We start from the raw sequence: 25,849 nt of genomic DNA, 5'->3' as shown, positions 1-25,849 counted from the left end.
ATAGTATGATACTTTATGTATAGTGCAGGGACCTTCTTACAGTATATTCACCATTTCTTTCTCTTTTCTCTGTACTAATGTTGTCATAAGTTTTAGTTGTATATTTTCTACAAACCTATGGTAAGTTGCAGTGCTATATATTCTTTCTCTCTATAAAAGTTCATTCTATATTTGTAACAGATTAGTTTCTGCTGGTACTGGAATTCATTTTACTGAGAAATTATTTTCTTTTGGAAATATATATTTTGTATGCCATGGCATTCTGGTTGACAGTTTTCAAAAGTTCAACATTCTAAAGATGCTATTCATTCTTTTAAGCTTGAATGGTTTCTAGTTGGGAATGTTTAGCCATTTTGTTTTCCTTCAAGTATTGTGTTTGTCTTGTTCTCTTGCTTTCTTTTCCTGGGACTAGATTTACAAATCCTAATGAATGTGCATTTTACTTAAGCTGACGTATGTGATACTGCTTCACAGCTTTTTGGGTGATGGGGTTTTAAAAAATTACTTGATTATTATTGCTCTTTACACTTCTAACTTTCTTTTTTTTCTGTTTTGTCAAATCGCCTCCAGGTGTCGTCTCAGGATGAACTTGTTTTTCATTTTTTATTATACTTTTAAATTTTATACTAATTGCAATTGGGTTATTTCATATAGTTTCTATCTTGCTCTGAAAGTTAACTGATTTTTCCATACCACCCACTTCTTCAATTCACACTTTAACATATTAACTATATCTATTTTACATTCCCTTTCTGGTAACTTCAATATCTGTGCCATACATATCTGAGTGTGGCTGTGATAGTTTATCTCTTAGTTGTGTTTTCACTACCTTTCTATTAGTTTATGAAGTTAGGCATCTTGGATAGGACAGCCAGGCATTTGTAGCTTCTATGTCTGTAAATTGGTCTGTCTCTTCTGTTAAGCTTATCACGGAGAGGTTTTACATTAGTGAAAGGAATGCCTCAGCTAGGATTAGAGTTTTATTCCTAGTGTCAACTCTAGCGTACCACAAACTTCACATTTCTCCAATAACATCTTACGTTTGGTTGATTTACCAAAACATTTCTTTCTCGTTAGTGGGTATGTCTCTCTCATCCTTCACACTCTAGCTTGGAAGAAGGCTTCTTTCAGTCTCCTGCTGCCCTGTGCTTCTCCCACCAGCTAGTGTTCTTTGTTAGTTTGTGCCTACTAGCTTGTCAGTAGGCGTGGTAGTGAGGAACCATCTCTGCATTTAAAGTCTTGGCTGGTATGGTCCAGGATTATGAACTCCTCAGTGGTGCCTTCCACCCACCGGTCTCTCACCTCGAGCTTGTGTGCAGACGGCCTTCTCTCAGGGGTAGGACTTTTGGTTGTTCTTGCTCCTGTCTCCAATCTCCAATTGACTTTCACCAGTAGACTGAGTGCACTTGACCTGTAGGTTGAAGCTTTCCTGTGTAGGGAAGATGGAGTAGAGAGAGCAGCAGGAGTTTGTGGTTTTTGTGATTGACCATGGACCACAGAGGAAAGCTCTGTAGAAGGCATGGCGTCATTTAATTTTATTTCCTAGGAACTTCACGTTTCTTTTTCCAGAGTACACTTGGCTTTCACCAATTTGCTGACCACTCTAAAATTGAATTGTATAGGTGTTCAGCTGTATATGTTGTAAGAAATTTGTGGCTATATCTTTTTCTTTTACTTCCTGTGGACTTTTTTTTCCCTTAGATTCTAGGCTAGATGGTTACCCTGCAATTTATGCTTTGGATATTTTCAAGTAAGCATGTAAATTTGTTTGGCTCTCTTGCATTATATGGGTACAAAAGTCATTCTTTACTGCTCCCTGAAACCTTGGGTAAGACTAATTTTGATATTAATAAGGTGTGATTGTATGAGTAATGAGAGTTTTGTAGATTTTTTTCAAATTAACAACTGAAGGGTTTATGAGACCTAGAAAAGGAAGAGATGTACAAATATATGAAGATGTGTCATATTTCCTTCCTAAAATACTTGCAAAGAGCTTTCTCTCACACTGCAAGCACTCCAAATGAAGGTAGGTTAGAGTGCCAAATTCTTTGGAATAGATGAAATCTTTTCAAAGAAATGAGGAGCTGATGTTCTCAATTCCTGTGTTTCAGAGTTATCATTAAAGCATCTTGTCATGGCTTAAATGCCAAGCAACATTTTTTTCTTTCTTAGTGGTTCATAAAACAATAGCATGTCATATTCTATTTAATTTAATCAGATTCTATGTATTGTTAGCAGCAGGGTGGAGATTACTGTAGTTAGAATGGTAAGAGACTTTTTAGATTAGGCATTGACGTTTAAGTGTCAAGAAATATTAAATATAAATATTTATAAAAGGCTGGCATATTAAGCCTTTGTCACTTGAGATACACTTAAAATAAGTTTATTCATGGGGTTACTAGATGTTTCCTTGGGGGAGGGTGGACAAAGAAGTCTTTGTTGGCTTAAAATATAGATAAAGCATATTTTCATTGGGAACAAACGTGTTGTTTCAAGAGGCATGGTATGGAGTGTGGGTGGCTTAGAGAGAAGGAATCAGAAAGGCTAAAAGAGAAAAGGTCAGTCAATAAAGGCTGGGGAGGTGGCTCAGTCCAGTAAGGCATTTGCTATTCCAGTGTTTTAACCTGAGCTCAGATTCCTAGAACCTGTGTAATGGTGGGCAGCCTTCCTGGAATTGTAGTGCTCATAAAGTGGAGACAGGGGATCCGTGGGGCAAGATGACTAGCTAGAATAGCCTAATAAACAAGCTCTGGATTCCAGTGAGAGGCCATGTGTCAGCAAATAAGGAAGACACCTGATGTCAACCTCTGGCCACCATACATATTCATACTTGACGCAAAATGCACCCTCACTCACATATATGAGCAAATATACATACATGCATGCATATCACACACATACATAGCAATCCTCCTACCCACCCCAAAATTAAAAAAAAATAAAGTCACTGGGTAGAAGTAGGACAGCATCAATACTTTTATTTTATTTTATTTGGGATTTTGAGATCTTTCTCTAGCCCAGGCTGACCTGGAATTCACTATTTAGTGTCAGGCTGGCTTCAAACTCACAATGATCCTCCCATCTTTATCTCCTCCGTGCTGGGATTAAAGGCATGTGCTACCATGCCCAGCCAGTGATCTTATTGATGTGCTGTCATAGTTACCTTCTTGTTGCTGGGACAGAGCACTTGTCTGAAGGCAGCTGATGAGATGAAAAATTTTATTTTGGTTTACAATCTCTAGGGGAAGCTTCATGATGGCATGGGAAGGTATGGCATGAGCAGAGGCGGGACATCACCTCTGCCACAATAAGTGGAAAACAATCACAGATGAATGAGTCAATCTCTGGCAAGGGAGAACTGGCTATAACACCATAAGTTTACCTTCTATCTCCCAAGTTGCCATCAACTGGGGACCAAACCTTCAGAACATGAGTTTACAGGGGACAACTGAGTCAATCCACAACAACTTGTGTCTCAATATTTTTTGAGTCAGTCTTTTTTTTTTTTTTTAAATCACATGTTGGACTGAAAGCAATAAACTGAGTGTAAATATATGAGACAGCACTCTTTACTAAACTTCCCAAGGGAATCAAGCTCTTTGGATAACCAGATCGTATGCATGCACAGAGAATTCTTAAAAATTTGACCCTGTTCATTCTGTATTGTGTAATTTTGTACCTTATGCCTTAAAGAAAAATAGTTTATGCTTAGTACAAAAATTTGTTTATGAAGAGTCTCTTAGGCTCTTATTATATACTTTCTGAATACTACTTTCAAAAATTCAATAAATTTCAAGGCAAAGATGAAACAAAATGAAGAGATATAGGACAATGTTTCATCTTTCAAGAAATACTTAATAACATGAATTCACAATAGTTACTTTTAACCATTGATTATAAATAAGATTTAAGATTTGTGCATGTTACAGGTGAGTGAATAAAGTAAAATTGTTATCAGATAAATGCTTGCTTTCCTTAAGTTCATTTTTGTCATTCATAAAAATTTTAATTGATGAGACATGCCACATGCTAGAATATTTTTTGTAGTGTATTTCTTTGGTAGTATTTTAAATAACAGGGAGTACCAAAAAATTAATCATTATGTAGGGATTTAACCTCAGCTAGCTATTTTATAACCAATGCTTTATTCCAGCTCTATAATTAAAATCTAAAATTAACATTTTTCAACATGATTTCAAACATTAGAGAATCTAAGTATATATAAATACTTAAAGTACTATTGCTTTACACTTTTTAGGCCTTTCAAAATGGGACTAAAGGCATCTCATCTCTCTCCACATGAAATATGGCACAGTACATGATTTGTATCTGTTTTATAGTTTTAAATTTTTTATGCAATTGGGTATAAGTATTTCCATATGCTTATTGAGTGAAAGGAGGTAGCAACATAGATGCTGAAATGTTCTTTTTCATGTCTCAATATTAGCCATATGAAAGAACTGGCCCTTCTTATCTGCAGTCTATTTTCCTTAGTACTAGCCCAAAGATACTAATGAATGAGCCATAAACAAATCTTATGTTTTTTTTTTTTTTTTAACATGGTGAAAATGGTCACAACTACCAATGTTTCTTGCTGATTAAATATGCCACTTCTGTTTACCAGGAAAATAAATAACACATGTTTGCTCTTTTTCTAAAAGGTTCCTATTTATTCTGTGGGCATTTCCCACTTATAATATTTCCAGCTAAATTTCATAAAACAGCTTTTATATGACTTGAATAAGACCCCCTGTATTGTGCATTGCCTGCAAATGTTTTCCCTTTGAACTGTGGACTTTCATTTGTAGAAACATCCAATCACTCATTTTTTCTTGCTTCTTCCTCTCTCCCTGTCCTCGCTGCTGTTGCACTTGGGATCTGAACACGAAATAGCTACAGCTTGCAGAGCGGGAGGAAATCAGCTGCCCAATATTTTTTTCTCTTCACTATATTGCCAGTATTTGTGCCTAATATAAAGTTGTTAAACACAGAAAAATAATCCTTACAGGGCATTTGCCTGTCAGAGGACTAATTAACAAGCATGGAGAAAATCTCTAGCAAGAAAAATCTCATTATTATCATTTCTCAAGACAGTAATACTGTCTATTGCCTCTGTCACAATGGTTTAAAGTCTGTATATAAGTTCAATGGATAAGGCTAAATCATGTCTTTAATGGACACATTTCTAGCATGTCATGCACCGTATGCCAAATGTTTGACATGTATTCAAAGTGAGACTTGAGTTCTATTTTTATGCCACCATACATACTCATGTTAATATGTGAAGTATCTTGGGTACATATTTACAGGCTTCGATCATTTATCTCTATTAAAGAGCTTTCTATTGTCTGGGTTTGTGCTGTGACCCAAAACTCTTTATGCTGGAGTGTTTGTGGGGTTGTCTTATTTCATTCCGTTTACACTGTGTAAGCTTAGACTCCTTTCCATTCATGTTGTCTAACAAGAATCTGTGTGTCCGTAGACAGACACTCCAACCATTAGGCCCTGTCTCCAGCCCAGGAGATTTTATGATAGAGCTTGAGGAAGAAATTAGGACAACCACACAAATAAGATTTCAGGTGGACAGAGAAGAAAATGGTCTTCTCTACAAGAAGGAACACAAATATTTATGACAAAGTGAACAAGACAAGATTGTCTAAAGTGCTCTGCAGAAGGATTAAAATATAGTCCTTGATTATAGCATGGCATATTTTAATTAAAATATTGAAATATGTTAATTGTACAAAACAAGATGTTTCATTGTTGTGACAATTTCATGTGTGCATATTAAGTGCCTTGATTATTTTCATCCTTTCTTATCCACCTATATCCTCTTTCCTATTGGTCAGTCCCCTTCTGTTTCATCTTTTTTTTTCCTAGTTTTTACTTGTGAGAGAAAAATGTAAGTTTCAGTATCTAGTTTACATGTCACCATAGTGAACTCCAGTTGTATCTATTTTCATGTAAATGAGGTAATTATTCTTTTGGCATGATTCTGTAAATATATACATACATATATATGTATATAATGTTCATTCACATTTTCTCAATCCAGATACCTATTAATACACAAGTGTGCATAAATATCTCATATTTTATCTCTGATTTCTTTAGAAGTATAACCAGCATTGATTTTTCTCCCTCAAATGATACTCTAATTTTAACTTTTGGAGGCATGTCATTCTGATTTCCCTAGTGGCTGTACCATTTTACATCTCCACCATCAGTGAATAAGGATTTTCCTTTATCTACATCCTCACACATACTTGTTGTCATTTTTTTTTTAGATTTTTTAAAATTTTTTTTATTTATTTATTTGAGAGCGACAGACACAGAGAGAAAGACAGATAGAGGGAGAGAGAGAATGGGCACGCCAGGGCTTCCAGCCTCTGCAAACGAACTCCAGACGCGTGTGCCCTCTTGTGCATCTGGCTAACGTGGGACCTGGGGAACCGAGCCTCGAACCGGGGTCCTTAGGCTTCACAGGCAAGCACTTAACCACTAAGCCATCTCTCCAGCCCTGTTGTCATTTTTTAAGAGTCATTTTTTTTTTTGTCAGTGATGATAGTTATTCTGACTGACTAGGGGGTGAAGTAGAATCTCAAAGGAGCTTTTCATAAAACACATTTCCCTGATGGTTAAGAATCTTAAGCATTTTAAAAATACATTTATTTGTCATTTGTACTTCTTTTTCAAAGTGTTAATTCAAATTAGGAAGGAAAGAGTAAAAGAAGAAAGTGACATTGTGACAAAGAAACACTATAGAGGAAAAAAAGAGAGGAATGGGCAAGGAGAAATTGCAATAATAAAACCAACAGAGGAATAGCACACTTCTAACATTTGGCCTATGGCTGATAAGTAATTTCTGTAATTCTTAGACAATTACTTGGGTTGGCATAATTATTGTTGCCATTTTACTGACTGTAGAATCCAGAAACAAACTGGCATAATTGGAGGCAAGATCTTATAAGTGGAAAGATGGAGATTCCAGTTGAGCAACCTGGTTCTCATCTCATGACTGTTATTGAAAATTGATAGGAGATTGTATCAGGAGGGTCACTTGCCACTTACTACTGTAAGTTTTTTGTGGCACATATTTGTGTGTGTGTGTGTGTGTGTGTGTGTGTGTCTGTAGTGTATGTGTGGTGTAGCATGTTATATATGGCATATGCAGGTTTGTATACAGATGTGAACTTTGGGTGGTTTTCTATAACTACACTCTGTATGTCCTTGTGAGTGGAGTCTCTCTCACATCCAGAACTGCTGAATTTTGTCAATAAGCCTCATTGATTCTCTAGTCTCCAGAATGGGGTTCCAGACATGTCTGGCCATACCTAGCTTTTAGGTGGGTTCTGTGTAGAATAGAAATCAGGTGATGTCAGGCCTTCCCAGGTCCCATATCTTTAGCCCATAACAACTCTATAAAATTTAAATCACTAGAGGTATTTTTTAAAAGTATTGCTTAAGTTTGGTTGTCCAATTATTGGCAGAGTTATTTGATTTTTTGGTCTATAACATTTTGAGTCCTTTGTATGTTCAGGATATTAATCCCAGTGACACGTTTTTATTCTTGAGTAGATAACTTAGGTAGCATTTCCAGCTAATGTAAGCCAATTTAGCCATGCATGACTATGCATTTTTGTATGAATGTGTGACCCAAGTAGTTAGCACAAAGATCAGTCACCTTTCTATAAATTATAGTGATATATCTTTACCTTTATTCATACAGTCAACCTGTTTGTTTCCTTCCATATATAATTTTTCATCTTCCTTTATAAAGATATTAAATAGTAGATGCTATAAGTTCTCTCTCAAAGACATTGCTTCATAACTTCTTCCTCCTTTCTTTTTCTCAGCAGTATTTAAGTCTCATTTCTTCCTGTTATGTATTGACCCAATTATTACATAGATTAGATGCAGAATAAAATACAGCATAGTTATATATTAAGAAGGGATTATGCACAAAATAAGCAAATATATTTGACATTTGAAACTGATTATAGTTTATAGTGACTTAGAGCTAAAAGTGATTTAAGCTTGAGTAATTTTATATTAAAATTTATGAAAATTTTCATTGAGAAGTAAAAATCTAGTGGCTCTAACAGTGGCATAGAGCTCTGCTCAAATCATGGTTAAAAAAAAAATCCTGGAAGATATACTATTACTTTTATAAAGACCATGATAAGATTTGGGTAATTGGATAATTCTTTTGTAAGTGTGCTGGAAGGGAGTGGATTTCCCCTGGAGCTATTGATTGCCTTGTTTTTAGTGAGTTTAGGACTTCCAATTACTGATGTTGTTAAGATTTGTAGGAGGTGGAAATAACTAAAAAATATTTTAGAATAGACATTGGTGCTTCCAAGATGTGACGGTGATGCATTTGGAACTGAAGCTGTCTGTATATCACACTGAACTACCAACCAGGGGAGGCTGTGCTTGTTATACATGGCCATGAACACAGCCACCTGAAACTTCAGATATTCTGAGAGATAGCATGGCTCCAGAAAACTGATGCCTTGGGAAACTTAATGTCTCAAATGTAGCAGTGGTGCTAGAGACTAAAGGATAGATCTTACTTATATATATAAAAAATATAAAATTATTCTATTTCTCAATCCAAAGATACATGTTGAGCATCTGGATTCAACAAAAAAAGCTGGAAATAAAAATAATTATACATGTCAGTATTTTTATTGAATTATTGTCACTGATGATAAACTTAGAATCTAAATTCTTCAAGATTTATTGAACAACTGTGATATACTGGCTATTCTAGGTCTCTTTCCTTGAATAATCTCATTTAGCTCTTAAACCCAATGTGAAATACTGGTATTACTACCATATTTCTATAGCAAGGAATCAAATAGCTTATCAAAAGTAAGATAATTCCAGCTTTATCAACTTGCAAAACAAAAAGTCTTCAATCTTTACTGGGCCTGTCAAAGCTTGAAGTTTCACACTGGGCAGTGAAGAAAGAAGCCAATCAGCAAGAGAAGTGGAAAGGGACAAGAGGTCAGGATATAAAACGGAAATTGAGGTCCATGAATAGAACAGCCTGGTTGGAAGACAGTTCATGTGTAAAAGCAGATGGAAAGGGAAGTTTAGCCCAAATTATAATGTCCCTATGCAGTTTTAAACACCTCCTTCTTACCTATCTCTTGTCCATCTCGTTTTCCAATTCCATTGAGAGAAAGATAATTTGAGTTTCATATCACCTATTTTGTAGTTATTTGGTTGACAAAAGATCACAGATGAAAAGAGGGTTTTAGTTTCACAGTCTCACTTTGTAGTGATTTGGTTTTATCCAAAGATGCCCAAGCTACACTATTTGGATCTAGTACATAATTTGTGCCTAATATAGTCTACACCTCAGATATGTATGCATATAAAGCCAATTCCAAGCAACTTAAAAGTAACACAGGAAATTCAGGTTAACATTTGTCACAGTTTCCCATGGAAACAGCCTCTTCTATTTAACTTGTGATGAAATGAAAATGCTACACCTCATTTTCTCTCTCAGTGTAATGCCTTCTATGCTAGCCAAAAATCTCACAAACTTGGACATTGCAAAGAATACTCTCTTTCTGGCCTTTATTGTAAGACACTGACGACTGTTTTCTGTAAAGGACTTAAAAAATATGCATTTAAGAGATGATGAATGTTGCTCAGTGGTAAATCTTTGTGTAAAAACGTGTTAAATTTTAGTCATTTTCTGTGGGATTGTAGCATCAGCAACTGGCATGAGATGAATCAGACTGATGATTCCAGTTCTTTGCAAAGCAGACAGCATGATATAATGGCTCTGAAAAAATCTCCCTTGGCAACTTTTGGAGCCATGAAGTGCAAAAGAGGTGTTAGATATTACTATACTTGGAAAGAGCAGGAGTCCTCATTTCAACTATTGAAATTATTTGAAGCAAATTTTTACCATTTCCTTCAGTGCTGACAATGTGGATGTCATCAGCCCTTGTTCCCCTAGGCAAAACAGCATTACTCTAGATTTCCATGGAGTTCTGGAGACCTTCAGAAATCTAAGAACTTTTTCTATAAAGGGCTGTTTGAGCAACATATGTCCAGATATAGTTTTTCTTCATACACATTCAACCATGCCAAGTATCATTTCAAGAATTGAATGTTTAGTGTTTTCCCCCTATATTTGCAACTGTAATAATCTTACTTGGAAGGTCACCTTCTGTGAAAGATGAATTGAAGTAATTTCTTCAGAAAAAAAAAGCTTTAGGTCGGTTGCATATTTATAATTTTAAAGAGACATGCATGTTATGAATTCATACACATTAATTTTTGGAGGTGTAAAATTGTGAAGTTTGTCAGGAAATGTTAATTTAGGAGTTTCAGGGATTAATTGACCACTAAGAACTTTCAATCTATTCATGGAGCTAACTGTAGATATAAGTGACAAAAGCCAGCATAAAAGTGTGAACTTAGTTCAATTAGCGGTTGGAGCAGAAAAGACTAATCCAGGAAACCTTACATAGTTGTGTCTTGCCTGATTATATGAAACTATTAAGTTATAAATGTAGAGACTCTGTCTTTGCCCCCTGTTTACTTCCACAAGCCAGTTGAATTTGTTCCAATTCTAACCAGGCTGAATCTGCAGAAACAAAGTATAGAAACCAGGTGGTTTAGACCACAGCAAACAGCACCTACACCAGGAAGTTAAGGAAATAGACTAAGACAGTATCAGTTGAGAAAGCCACAACTGAGACACAAGAATGAATAAAAACATCGTGTCAGTATCTTCAGTAGACAAGGAGGCCCGGAGGAAGCTTAGCTAATGAGGGTGGAGGGAGCACTACCGTTAGATATCTAGTATGGGGAGGAGGCTTAGGAAATCGTGAGCTCTGAGAAGTCAAAGGGTAAGCTATCAAGAACTCTACTTTGTAAATAATACTTTACATGTTAAATAAATCATTATATATTATATATATATTTATCAGTCATTAAGCAGAAGTTACGTACATTGAAAACGTCAGTATAATAGACACAGTACTTACATATAGTGTGATATGGAATGCCTATGTGTATTTACATGGATTCTTGGTAATTGAAATAGGAAACACTGATGTAAACACAAATATATTTCTCATTTTAAACTATCTCTTAAAGCCCATGGTAACATGCATTTTAACTTTCAAAGAATTATAAATAAAATGTGCTGTTACTCAAATTTCTTTGACCCTGGAAACCTTTATTTTTCCCACTCAAGGAGTTGGTCTCCAGCAAAACAGTATTTGGGTACCAGCACCTGAACCTGCAGAAATAATCTCTACAAGAAATATGTAACTGCCCTGGCTGTCTGTGTGATTAGAGCCGCAAAGAGCAAGGGTAAGCATCCATTCTTTTTCTTCTGTGTAGAAGAAATTAATTCAATCCATGTCTTGTTCCCAATGATACTATAGTGGAGAGATGTGTTTTTGTGGATTATAAATCCAACTGCTATTGAATTAAAAATATTTTTGATGAATGCTATAAGCAACAATCACTAATACTTTGAAGAATGAAGAAAATTTTACTCTCTTTAGTTTTAATAATTATATTTTTCATGCTTTGGGGAAAAAATGATAAACATTTAATTTTCCAGTGAAGGACAAGTCTAGTGTACTTGAAGAAGCTTTTTGGGTTAAAAAAGGAACGCTAATGACTAGTTTGGAAGAGAACAAAATGCTGGTATTCTTTTGAATGTACGTAAAAAGGTTTTGGTGAAGGATTTCAAACCATATGCTATTTGTAACCAAAATTATAGGAAGTGACATTAAAACATTTTTGACCTACAGTATAATTTTAGGTCCTACTCCTTTTAGCTGTATATCTTATATTGAAGTAGAATTGTTTAAACGATTAATCTTCATCTTCTTCACATGCAGAATTATTATAAATCAAATTCATTCTTTGGTCAGGAAAAAGTTGTCAATATTAGACAGTGAAGTTTATGTGATTCAATTTGAGAAAATACTGAATTGTAACCTTTTTTTTTTCTTTGTGACAGTGTTCATACCTTTCTCTTTAATGCATTTTCCTAACTTTTATCTGGATTGAAGATAATATATATCTGAATAAAGATGAATATTTGAAGATGTTTTTAAAACCACATACTGTAATTTCACCAGCAGGCTAAATAGAGTATGTTGGACAAAGCTTATCCCAGGGCTATAGATCTTGCATCCCATCAAGACAAAAGACTAAACAGTGGAAACCACTCCTTTGTTAATTGATTGGGCAGAAAAGAGAACAAATGATAAACTGAAGAAGTATAATTTGTTTGTTTTTGGACAGCTATTGATGATATACCAGTAAAACTGGGGCATTTTAAAATGACATGTTTGTTGGCATCACAGAACCTAGGGAAAGGCTATGTTATTTATGTGACAGGGGCCTGTTAAACTGTGTATTGCTAACTTAAATTTCATTCTATTCACAATGTTCAAAAGAGGAAACATTGCTGATTTATTTATTTCGTTAGCATGGTGACAATGAAGCAAGCATGGCTTTTCCACATATAATTTTATATCACTTACATCCTCATTGCTAAGACAAAATATCTGACCAAAACAGCTTAAGGAAAGAAAGTTGATTTTGTCCTTCAGTATCAAGGAAAATTATTCATCATGGTGGGGGAAGCATGGCAGACCTGAGCAGGAAGGTTTTGTCACATCTTCACATCATCAGGGTAAAAGTTAAGATCAGTGGGGCTAGCCTATAACACAAGACATGCCCTGAGTGACATACTTATTCTAGCAAGGCTCAATCTCTTAAAGTTTCCATAACCTTCTAAAATAGTGTCACTAACTGGAGGTTAAGTATTCAAACACACGAGTCTATGGAGAAATTTTACATTCAAACTATCACATATTTATACTTTTTTTTTCCATGAGTGGCGTTATTTATGTTTTTTAAATAAATGACAAACTATTTGTTAAATGTAAGCAGTCAACTCTTTTTGCATATAGGTTATGTTCTTGAGTAAATGGTCACAGACTGGTGAGTCCTTAAGTGACTAGAATAACAATAACTGAAAAAGCAGATAGGGGCTGGAGAGATGGCTTAGCAGTTAAGGTGCTTGCCTACAAAGTCTAATGACCTGACCTCAATTCTCCAGTATCCATATAAAGTCAGATGCACAAAGTAGCATATGCATCTGGAGATTGTTTGCAGTAGCTGGAGGCCCTAGCATGCCAATTCTCTTTGTCTTCTCTCTCTCTCTCTCTCTCTCTTTCTCTCTTTGCTTGCAAATAAGTGAATAAACAAATAAATAATTTACAAAAGAAAGTAGCTAAGCCAGAATACAGAAATTCACTAGAATGTCACAGAAATTTTAAGAACTACTATATTTTTATACTTCATTATTAGTCAAATATTTAAAAATACTATTATTTATTCATTTGAGAGAGGGTGGGGAGTGAGAAATAGAGGAAGAAAAACGGGGAGAAGAAAGAGATAGAAAGAGAGAATATGAGTTTCTTGCTATTGCAGGTGAACTCCAGATGCAAGTGCCACTTTGTGCATCTGGTTTTATGTAGGAACTGTGGAATTGAGCTCTGGACATTGAGCTTTTCAAGGAAGCACCTTTAACCTTGAGGTATCTCCTTAGCTCTAGCCAAATATCACCAGCTTTTGAATTTGGTTATTGGAATTCATAATCCCATTTTATCTGGTGCTTATTTAGATGCATTTTTTCCCAGAAATCTTATTTATCTATTACCTGTTTTTCCAGAAAATTTATCTTCCAGATGCATAAGACCACCCTATCTGGTGCTTGCTTAACTAGATGTATTTTTTTCTGATATTTTACTCTATTGAAGCTTTAGAATTTTCTTCCCCCAAATAAGGAATTTTGTCTTCATCTTCTTGAGGATTAGTATTAGAAAAGAAGCAAGATTTGCTCAGTACTATGTTGGGACAACTGTTTCTACCATTGTCAGATGGTAAAGCAAGGCAATGTATATGTGTATATCCATCCACCCATACATTTCCATATGTACATATTTGTATTATAGTAAACACAAGATTATATTGATATTTACAATACAATCCATTGTAAAAGAGATCATTCTACACCCATTACCCTGCGTCTTATTTATCTGATAACTTCCTACTTTGAAAGTGTTTAACCTGGCTTCTTTGCTTCATCATGTACTGTAGCATACATGTAGTGCTTTAAGAATTTTTCTAATGACAGACAATCTAATCAGGAAGAAGCGTGTTTACAAGCAGTTCCTTTTACCTTCATCTTACAACTACATTCATGCCCAAAGTTAATTTTCCCCACTCATGTCATTGAGGTAGTTCCATGAATTTTTAATGTTTGTCGTATCGTATTCTTTTCTCATATGCCATATTTCATCTTGTAAAATTTTGCATGTATTAAGACTCAACATTTTAGGTATAGAATTCTGTACAGTTCTGTGCATTTTGACATAGATGTGTATCCACCATTCTTATATTATACATAATTGTCTGTAACACTGAAAAGACCCCTATGGATGGCCAAGTCAATCTTCCTGTCTACTCTGACCACCCCAGTCTGCTGAAACCCTGTTTCTTTTTTCTCTCTGTGGTGAGACTCATTACAGCAGTCAGATTTTCCTGAGAATGTGAGACCATGCAACCCACCTGATCTGTAAAGGCCTACAATGTCTTCTACCCTGCCAATCCCCTGATGTTTGTTCCTAATATTTTTCCACAAAGAATTTCCCCTAATCATTTTGTCCTCCTGCTTTTTTGTCATCAAACAGCCTACTCTGGCTCAATCTTAGGCCTGTTCTCTCTGCTTTGGGTACTCCTTTAAATGTCTTCCTTTACATTTTTCAGCTCTTGCTTTCTCAATATGTACTCTGACCACTCTATTAATGCAAACTGCCCTCTGACCCTTTATGTCCAATTTTCTTTGTTCTGTTTATCTTTTTCTCCCTGTGTGACATATCAGTTATAATACAGTGCACGATTATCTGATGATTCATCTTTTTATTCTATTAGAATATAAGCTCTATTTATTAAACTCTTTAATTTTTTTTACTGATATACCTCAAATATCTAGAAAACTGCCTGATATACAGAACAATTTAATTCATATTTGTTTAAAATGTGCTATTGAAACAAAAAAGGCTTGTGATACGATACAGCTATACAATAAAGTATTTAGCTCGCATGTGGACATTGCTTCATTCACTCACACTGCAAAAATAAATATAATAATGCATAAAGTTGAACTAGAGGGATGGCAAATCTTTATATGAACTTTTTACAAAGGAAAACTGATTTTAGAAAAGTAATAAATCTATAGTTTAGAAAAATTATAATATCAAAAATGATAAAAACAAAACAAAAAACATATAACCACAATCGTGGCTGATAACTGAATAATCATCAAAAGAATGTACATATATACAACCAGAGAGAATCAAATGATTCATAAATTGTAGATTTTTTTCAAAGCCACATATATGTGAATCTATATTAACATAAACTAAAAATATTTTACCATATTCCTTTTAGTTTAATGCTACATCTTTCATTTAGTTAGCCTAAGTTTTACCCATAATTTAAGTGACATCATTTACTTGGCTATTCTAGTTTATGCCTTGCTGGTCCTTTAGGTTATCTTATTTAGCTTAATCATTGCGCTATATTTTCTTTAGGATACATTTCAAGCAATGGAGTTTCAGTATCAATTGTTTCCTTAAAGAAGCAAAAGTATTTGTTTGGGAGAGGTAACTTTGTGGTGAGAGAATTCAAGCTAGATCTGACCCAGAAAATAACCAGATCCCGAAGCCCCCACACCCTCCCCATCCTCCACCCTCTGACCAAGTCCTGTTTCCACAGTCCTTGCCCCAAGGCCACCCATATTCTGTTTTGAAATTTCTTTTGTTTTTCCTTGCAGCATTTTTCCTTTGTAAGCTTGGGTATTACTAAAGAATTTCCCTTTTGTGGCCCCTACTTATGCAACTCAGAAATTTAAACCCACCAATAATGTAAGGGGTCCAGAAGGATGTCAGACTGCCCATATGAACTCTCAGTGCCTGCTGCTCAAAGTCCAACATCTCTGATGCTTGGTTTCTTGATCTGATCTCGAGTTTCTGCAGTGACTTATAAAAAGTAATATATGCTAATGTCTACATATTAATGGAATTCATGACACTTATGGGGTGCTTTAAGCTTTAATATGTCTTCTTTGTATTCTGCTTTAAGCTAGGTATGTGAGCATTGCAGTACCTCAGTTCAGCAACTAACCTGAAGCCTTAAGCAATGCATCTTGTAATCAGCCATCCTCAGGGAAGATGCATTGAGACATTGGTTCTCCTCTTTCATTGGTCAAATGATTTTCAGGTGGCAAAGTCATCAATTACTACCCATGCATGTTTCACTGGCTAGATGCTGTCAGGATGGATCTATGTCAAAGGAGTCAGAGCAGATGTAGAATAGATCTTCACAGGTGTGACTGGGATAAAGATGTTAAGTATAAGAACAAATTGAAGCAATACATAGTTATCCAATATATCAGGGAAATAAAATGTTAAGTTATTTTGGAATGATGAACATGTAATACATAAAAATGCAATACATTGTAATAAGAGTTATTTTTGACTAGTCAATTACTGCCAATGACATTTGACACTTCTTTTGCTTACATTAAACCAGAAATCACATTTAGCTACATGCATTAAATGGGGTGCCTAAGAATATGGTACTCTAGATATTCATTTTGCTTTTCATTGAAGCCATGCACTTAAATGTTAGGCACAGTGTTTTTATATTTGGTGCCCAATTTTCCCCACCAAATATGATCAATAATTCTAGATTAGAAGGGTGTCTGGAGTATTTGTAGGTTAAAAGTGAGTTTTAGGCTAAATTAACTTCATGTTGTTGAAGCACTTTTAAACTTAGTCTGTGACAGGGAAATAGCAAATGACAGCTGTTTTATTATGAAAAGCATTTTGTGAGAGAATAAAGCCTAAACAATTATTTTCTTTAAAACTAGAAATAATAAATTTCATTGAATCTTAATAATTTTATATTATTTCATCTCAATATAGTGTGTGTGTGCACACGCATGTTCGTGTGTATTGTAGTGTATGCATGTGGTGCAGGTGCATGTACACAGGCACACATGCATGTGGAAGTCAGAAAAAGATATACCTTACTTCACTGAGACAGAATCTCCCACTGAACCTGAAGCTCACTGTGTTATGGTTAGACTAGCTGACCAAACAGCTCCAATCATCCTGTCTGCCCCCTCAGAGCTGACATTACAGGCATGCATGGTCATGCCTGGGTTTTCAATGTGGATGCTATGGATTGAAATCGGGTCCTCTTGCTTGTATAGAAAGCACTCTTAGCCTGTGGTCCATCTCTCCAATCCTATGCTCATGTATTTAATGCCTAACTATTATGAAATGAGTGCAAGTTAGGGAAGTATTACATATACATTTTTATGTCACACAATACCATCCTCTTCAAACTGATATAACTGGTGGTTGAGTTTTTTACACTTTATCCTCTAGGTCCACTTTCATAGAGACTTTCCACCCTCTCTCAGGGAGTACAGGTCTTTCTTAAGATGGCAAAAATATTAGAGTAAATGCAATGCAGCTTTTCATGTTCATGTGGCGGTTTTGTCTATTCAACTCCCACTCTCTGTAATATTAAGCACAGATCTTGAAGTAAATTTGTTCTAGTTCTCAGTCTTAAAAATTTTAGAGCAGATTAGAGTCTCTAGTCTTTCAGTGCTCTTGCAAATATGCTTCCAGAAGTTTACTCCACTGAAGGTGGTTTGGGAACACCTACTACCTCTCTAACATAAATCTTATAAAAGACAGAATAGCTGTAATCCAAATCATGTTTATTCAGGTGAAAATTAATATTTGGGAAAGTATAGAATTAAAGTGTTAATAATTATTTAATTAATTTATTGCCTAATATAATGTAAATAATTTTAATTGGTAACTAAAAGATTCTTGCATCTTATTATGCATAAAACTTGTTCAACATTAATAGCTGGACATCTAAGCTTCTTGTAAATGTTATGTACTCAAAGACATTTGTTATGTCCACTTATAATTTGAATTTAGAGGAGTAAGGATTATTAAAATTAATATTTTTCTTAAGAAAAAGATTATAGCCATCATGTAATAGCTGGCTCTCCATATTAACATTATGTGTACTTTCTGTGCAATTTCTTCTCATATTATTTGACACTGCAATTAGTGTTGAGTCAAACCTGGAGTATATTGGTATAAGATTTTCATTTTTTGAGGTAGGGTCTTTCACTAGCCCAGACTGACCTGGAATTCACTATGTAGTCTTAGGCTGGTCTTGAACTCACTGCAACCCTCCTACCTCGGCCTCCTTTGTGCTGGGATTAAAGGCATGTGCCACCATGCCCAGCAATATTATTTTAAAATGAATACAATATGTGATTGGGAAAAGTTTCAAAGAGATAGTAGGATTTTGAAGATAATATAATTTTAAACATATATTTCTATGATTCTGTAAAAGAAAACTGGAAAGCAGGCAATTCAGGAGAGTGAATCCCAAGAGACATTACCCTGGCTGAAATTGTTGTAGCTCATTTTCATTAGTAGTGATGCCATCTTGGGAAGGGAACTCCACGAAGTCCTAGTGGTTTCTGCAAGTTGAGGATATAAATACCGGAGAGACTCCAATGGCTAGCCTTGAAGCAGCTTGATGGGGAAAGGGAGTGACATGCAGAGATAGACTAGGAGGAGCGACATTACTGGTACATGGATGTAAAGAAACAACATGAGGTTAAAGATCTTTTGCAAGGGGTCAACACACAATCCTTTAAGATCAACTATGGCTAGGAATCATGTGTCTTGTCTTTGCCAAAGTGTAAAGTATTAACATACTGGATGTTGAGTAGGGTGCTGAGCTGCATATTACCTTAGTTGTGAAGCAAATGGCTCTTGCATGAAGGGTTAGGAAACCACAGCTGACATGTCAAATCAAGCTTGAGATATAACTTTGCATAGCAGACTAAGAATGGCTTATGAATGATGAAAAGACCATAGAAGAGGAAGAATATAAGCAGGAGGATGAAAGAGGAGCTACAAAAACAAGGCTGGGGAGAAGTATGAAGAGAACGAGGAGGAAGAAGATGAAGAAGAGGACTACAAACACTCAGTTGAAGCCTTGTTATGTTCCAAGTAGTAAACCACACTTGTTTTACTACTAAGTTTGTAATTCATTAATAAGCACCATTTTACTGGTACAAAGAGGAACTACTTAACTACTTCCTAAATTATTCTATAAGGTCAATGTAACCCCGAAGCCCAAAATGCAGAAACATCTATGTTAAAATAAAAAACAGAATGTAGAGCAATATCCTTTGTGAACTTAAAAAGAAAATCCAAGCCAAATTCAATAATATAACAAATCATCTTGACCATGTAGCATTTATCTTAGAAATACAAGGCTGTATTAATTTTTGAAAAAGATTCAACACAATATGGCGAACTCATGATACTGACAGACTGAAAGAAAAAAAAGCATATGATCATTTCAATTGATACAGAAAACTCTTTAGACAGAACCTAATATCCATTCATGATAGAAAATATGTCTAAGGGAAATAAGTGGCAGCCACAAAAGAGCTCATAGTTAACATCATATGTTATCAGACTGAGTTCTTTCTGCCAATGTAAGAGAAAGGAAAGGATGTATGCAGTTGCTACATCTAGTCAACATTATACTGAAGGTGCAGCCTTATACTTGTATGCCAGCTAAATAAATAGAAGTCATTCACATGCTGAATGTCAATGTTCTTAAATAAATGAGGATAGGGATAAGATAGCAATATTTTTTGTTTAGTCATACCCTAACATGTTTCTAGTAGAGATAAATGCGATTTCCCTTTTTTATTTTCACATTTAAATTTCATTGTCTTTATTAGATAAAATAAAGAGGAAAATTGGGCTGGACAGATGGTTTAGTGGTTAAAGGCACTTGTTTGCAAAACCTGATGACCTGAGTTCAAAACCTCAGTCCCCAACACAATACCAAATACACAAAGTGGTGCATACATCTGTAGTCCATTTGAAGTGGCAAGAAGCCTTGGCATGCCCATTCCTTCTCTCTCCCTCTCTCTTCATCTCTCCTGTTTGAAAGTAAGTAAAAATGGTTTGAGAGGGCTTAGTGGTTAAGGTGCTTACCTATGAAGCCTGGGAACCCAGGTTCAGTTCCCCAGTACATACCTAAGCAAGATGCACAAGGTGACACATGTGCCTGAAGCTTGTCTGCAGTGATTAGAGGTCCTGCCATGCCCGTATTCATTCTCTCTCTCAAATAGATAGTAAATAACATATTTAAACTAAAAAAAGAAGAAAATTAACCACAACCAACTCTTTCTCAACCAACTCTTTCTTCTACGAGTGCAAGCATTTGAAAGGTTGATGTCAAATAAAGTCATGTTGCATGGGCTATTTCAAAATCTTGTTAATATTAATCAAATAAGTATTTTCATATTCTTATATGGCAGTTAGCCTACTAATTTTTTGGCTAGCACTCTAGTATCCTAGCATATTCTTATAGACATAACAACTGCCAGGAAAATGTTTGGCCAGACCTCATTCAAGTAAGGAAAGGATATTCATGATTATGTGACATGTATATTTAGAATATAATATTTCAAGTTAGATTTGGCAAGAAAACAGTCATGAACTAAAACATGTGAGATATCTTGAGTACTTTTGGAAAAACCCTCAAAGGAAAATAAGAGTTACTAACATTTCTCTTAGCTCTGACTTCTCAATAAACTTTTGGTATGACATTTGCATTTTACTTGACTAAATTTCATTCCACATACATTTTCAATAAATATACTTTTATTTCCATTTGTTTCATTTCATTGCTGCAAAGGACCAGATGACATACATATACTGAACAATGAACAATGATCATTTTCCATATTGATTATCATGGTGTTAGGGAACTTTCATCCAATTATGTAAAAAATAGCATGATGTGCATAGTAGCTAGCAACATTTGTAGAGGTGCACATATACTTAAAACATGATATAGTGTTGCCTTTTTTTTTTTTTTTTTTTTAGTTGGCTACAATTAGAAACCTAGCCCTTCAATGGTCCTGCAGGCCTGCCCTTCTTCCTTCTCTGAGGTATTAATCTGGAACCAACTTTGGGGAATGTCTTTGCAGTGTTTCATACCATATTACTGCTTGTGATGACTTTTCTTTGGTAAAATACAAAGTAATTTGTTATATAGTAATTAACTGGAGTTAACAAAAAAAAATCCAGCAGTCCTATTTTAATGGTTTGATTCCTCACAACTAGTACTTACAGTTTGTCATGTCAAAACCAATTGTGATTAATTTTAGTTAATGAGTATGACCAAGATTCACAGAGACACTGGTCAGAATTCTGAGGTTGGTGAGCCAGCCTTGAGATGACTTCCTGGTTTGTAGGTTGAAAGGTAAGAATTAAGCCCATGCCTATCTTCTCTTTATTGTTTGTTTCTGGAGACAATTCTTTTCGTTCTGGTAACATTACTCAAGAAAATGCCTGGGGAGTCTATTCTTCTACGAATCTCTGCCAAAACAGCTTGGGAAACAGCTGGTGATAATTCTGGCTTCATTCCCCCCGCTCGACAGCTGATGTCAGGAGCAGGGAGACAATTGCGTGGGTGTGTTTTGCTTCCCACTCAGCTGGTTCTACTCCCACGCTGAGGAGCGGGCTGATAGACTGGCTTCCTAGGAGTGTTCCTTGCAGTGGCCTCAATCAGCTGCCTGGGCTCCCTTTGCCTCACCTGGAACCAGTCAGGATGGCGCAGAGAAGCTCTTCCTCGATGGCTCTCCTAATACTTGCTTGGCTTCCATGTGCAGGCAGTGGCAGGTGGTGCCCTCTAATATTACAGCTCTTTTATAGGCTTTGGGCAGAAGAACTCTTAGATATATGGTGACCAGTGTTACAGCTCTTGTGCGTTTCCGGGGTACCCAGGCTGTTAGCTCAGCAGTATTAGAGTTTTGGTGTAGGCTGAGCAGGTTGAAATTCACAGCTTTGGCATTGGCTCGCTCCACAGCATATATATGTGTGTGTGTGTGTGTGTGTGTGTGTGTGTATGTATGTATGTATGTATGTATGTATGTATGTATGTATGTATGTATATAGCTTCCCCAGCCCCAGCCATTGACAAGGACTAATGCTATAGCTCCTGGGCCTAGAGAGCCTGAGGTGCTTGTCATTTAATGCCTGGCAACCTTATCTGCATCTCTTACAGCAAACAGGGCCAGCTACCCTTGTTAGCCTCAGCAACCTGACCTCTCTCACTGTATTTCTCTGCTCCTTTCCTCAGGCCTGACTGCACTCCAAACTTTTCATGTCTCACTGCTAGACTGCTGAAATGCATGCCATTGCTAGATAGCAGCTACAGCCTATTTTTGCCACCGCTGCTGCCACTGTCTGTGCCACTGCTCCCCTCACCCTGCCTCTGGTCGCTGCAGCTGCCCCTGGCTGCTCCCATGACTCCACCTGCCAGCGGCGGCTCTCATGCCTCCACCCCTGCTCCTGTGACGACTGGGCTGCCATCGCCACCCCACTGCTGCTGGACACTTCTGGGGTTTTGCCACCACCATTGTGCCATGACCATGGCCACCACTTCTTTCTTCTGTTTCCAGATCAGCCCACTGGTCTAATGATGGATATTCAAGGAAAAAAAAAAGGGGGGGGCCAGTGGAGAAAAGCCTCATTTCAGTCTAATGTTACAACCCCCCTGGAGTTAAGGCTTCATCCTTGTGCAACAGTCCCTCTGTTGGGCCGCCGGGGGAAGAGATCTCCTTCTGGTCTCGGTAGATATGGTTCCCGGGACAGTCCAGCACAAGCAGTTTGAAACAGTCATGGTTGGGGGGTCACAACTTGAAGAGGTGGCTTTCCACTAAGATGGCAAGCCACTGCGGCCACTGTACCATTTCCACAGGCTTCTGCGGGCTGTTCGTGATGGGTAATGCTGGCTACACGGGCATCTAACTGGCTCTTTGCTTGAATCCTTAACTCAAGACAGCCAGGCCATGAGGAAGGAGTCCAACAGCTACCAATTAAGGGGCCAAATCAACCCATGGCCTAAGAGGTTGTTTATAGGAAAAAGAAACACAGGACTGAATAGGAGGAAAATAGTGATGACATCAAAATAGAGACTAGCTGGAAAGAAGAAGGTATTTTAGTGGAGGAGGTATTTGGGAGGGGAAAAAGAAACAGTTTGGGAGGGGATTATGATCATGGTTTATTGTCTAAATTTATAAAGGTTTTCAATAAAATATTTAAAAAAAATAAGAAAAGCTTATTGAGATTAATAGTGTTTTTTTCTTTCTCATACCCTTTTATTGAAATACTTTTTTTCCTTATACTTCTTTAGCTAGCTGAGCATTTCACTACATCATTATTGACTAATAGTGATTTAATCATGTTTAAGAGTGCTTTTCACAGTGTCTACCAGGGAGAGGTGGGATGGGTCTTTCCAATCACTCTCACAACAGCTTTAGGTGCTGAGTCTTTGGTATGTATAAGTCAGGGCAGTAGCAGAGAAGACCAGGTACTTCTATCGCCTGCAGAGGAACCTTGTTTAAGATCTGTAGATTCTATTTGTTTAAAATGTAATAGGGACAAAAGTATTGAATTTAGTAATTTACCACCTAAGTATAAAGCTTGTTTTTTTCTTTGTGTGTGTGTGTGTGTATGTTTTCTTTCTTCCTCCCTCCCTCCTTCCCTTCCTTTCATGTTTTGAAGTAGGGTATTAAAATAGTCCAGACTGACCTGGAACTCACTCCATAGGTCCTTCCACCTCTTCTTCCCAGGTGCTGTGATTAAAGGCATATACTACCACACCCAGAGGGATAAAGTCTTATAATTAAGTAAGGTGATATTAATAATTTTTAGTAAGTTGCCTTAAAAACAAAACAAGCCATAGATCCTGTTTCTGGGAATTAAAAAACAACAACAGGGCTGGAGAGATGGCTTAGCGGTTAAGCACTTGCCTGTGAAGCCTACGGATCCCGGTTCGAGGCTCGGTTCCCCAGGTCCCACATTAGCCAGATGCACAAGGGGGCGCACGCGTCTGGAGTTCGTTTGCAGAGGCTGGAAGCCCTGGCGCGCCCATTCTCTATCTCTCTCTCTATCTGTCTTTCTCTCTGTGTCTGTCGCTCTCAAATAAATAAATAAATATTTAAAAAAAGAAAAAAAAGAAAAAAAAACAACAACAACTTGGCTTTAGATATGGGAACAGTTGTCTGATTTCCATTTTAATAGTTTAAAGAAAAGAGAGCACTTTCTGCAACTGGAATTTTTGAGAGATAATTACTACTTTCAGCTTTACCAGTATCTAATGTGACTGTGCCTTTTCTCTTTATAGCCTCATTTTCTTTCTATAAAATAAGAGGAAAAGGTTCTAGTAGATTTTATTTACTGTCTCCTGAGCTGAAACAAACCCATTACACTCAGTGTGTAGAACCAGCAAAGAATGGCTATAGCCTCTCTTTGCCTTGATAGGGTTTCCACTTTTAAGATTGTACCCATGTCCATCTTGCTTATTTCTTCATGTAAGCTTACATTATCTTTTATTTTCATGACTCAATTTTAGTCTTAACATGCTCAATAATATCAAATTTCATCTTAGACATGGCTTCAAAAATTATGCATAATGTTGCAGAAGTGGTTTGGGCAATTCAGAGTAGCATTGATTTTGTTGGCAGTTGCATAATTATTATTATTATTTTGTGCTTGGAACCAACTGAAGTCACTAAATCTTTTCAACACATTGTTACCTTTCTGTACTGTCTCCCCACAGCATTCTTTTAAATTTATGTCAGTTTTCTTTTTGAGTTGATATGGAGATATCTTCTTTTATACATAATCTCCATTTAAAGAGGAACACAAATTTTTGGCCAATACCACACATTTTGTTTACTGAATTAGTGTTTAAATTCCATCTCTGACACTTGTAACTTTGGGGCATTATTAAAGTCAGCTATAGGTTGCTAAAGTCCTGGTTCTCTTACCTGGAAAGCAGGAAAATATGATTTATGTAATTGTTTCATGTGAGGTATTTATGGAAAAGTTGAGCATTCAGCCTTTCCCACAGCATCAGGAATACAGAGAGTCAGGAAAAAAACAGTTATTGTTATTCCCTAAAGCCATCTTCCATTGTAGATGTCATTTCATCAGAAATTGACTTTCTTTAAGTCTGTAATAAAAATGTTTAAGTGGAATGATCTGATATATAAATCCTAAAGTAAAGTACTTAGGTCTGGTTTCTAAGAAATAGATATTACTTGTATTTTTTATTCAGTGTGCCCTATACAGTTATATTACATTCATTTAATATTATTTTTTCTGGCATTATGTCTTCATCTTGTCTATAACAAGCATGTGAAATAATGTACTGACCTAACTTATCCCCCTGAGGTTATTCTGGTGTGGGGTGATTACCTGTTTTTAATGATCTCACAAACAATATTTTTGTTTGTTTTAAAATTTTATCCATAGCTATTCCTTTTACTGACGCTCATACACTTGAGAATCCGGATCTCCAGTTTTAGTCTTGTCTTGCACGTCATCTGTTCTGAAAGACTGCTGGTAGTCAGGTAAGTCTCCCCACTGCATTCTTACTTTAGCAGTGATTAGCCAGGAGGAGGGCCTTTGACAAAATGTCAATATCTGTGCCATATGCTGACTGAGTTTGCTCTTCAACAATGTGCAATCTGGTTATAAACCCTTAGGATTTATTTATCTATTTATCTATCTAGAACAATTCTGTTTTGTGAGGTTTGGAAACCCTGAAAGCAATGCAATGGAAATTAGTTAAAATTCTC

At 36.2% G+C, this 25,849-nt stretch overlaps 1 pseudogene; it reads right to left on the bottom strand.

Moving 5' to 3' along the window:
- LOC101594923 overlaps window positions 1-25,640 on the bottom strand; it is a 49,412-nt pseudogene extending 23,772 nt beyond the window's left edge.
- Between the last annotated feature and the right edge of the window lie 209 nt (window positions 25,641-25,849).

This window comes from Jaculus jaculus, chromosome 4, assembly GCF_020740685.1.
Source record: "Jaculus jaculus isolate mJacJac1 chromosome 4, mJacJac1.mat.Y.cur, whole genome shotgun sequence".
NCBI classification, from domain to species: domain Eukaryota; kingdom Metazoa; phylum Chordata; class Mammalia; order Rodentia; family Dipodidae; genus Jaculus; species Jaculus jaculus.
Note: the sequence above shows the minus strand (reverse complement) of the source record. Positions and strands in the feature narration are given on the sequence as shown.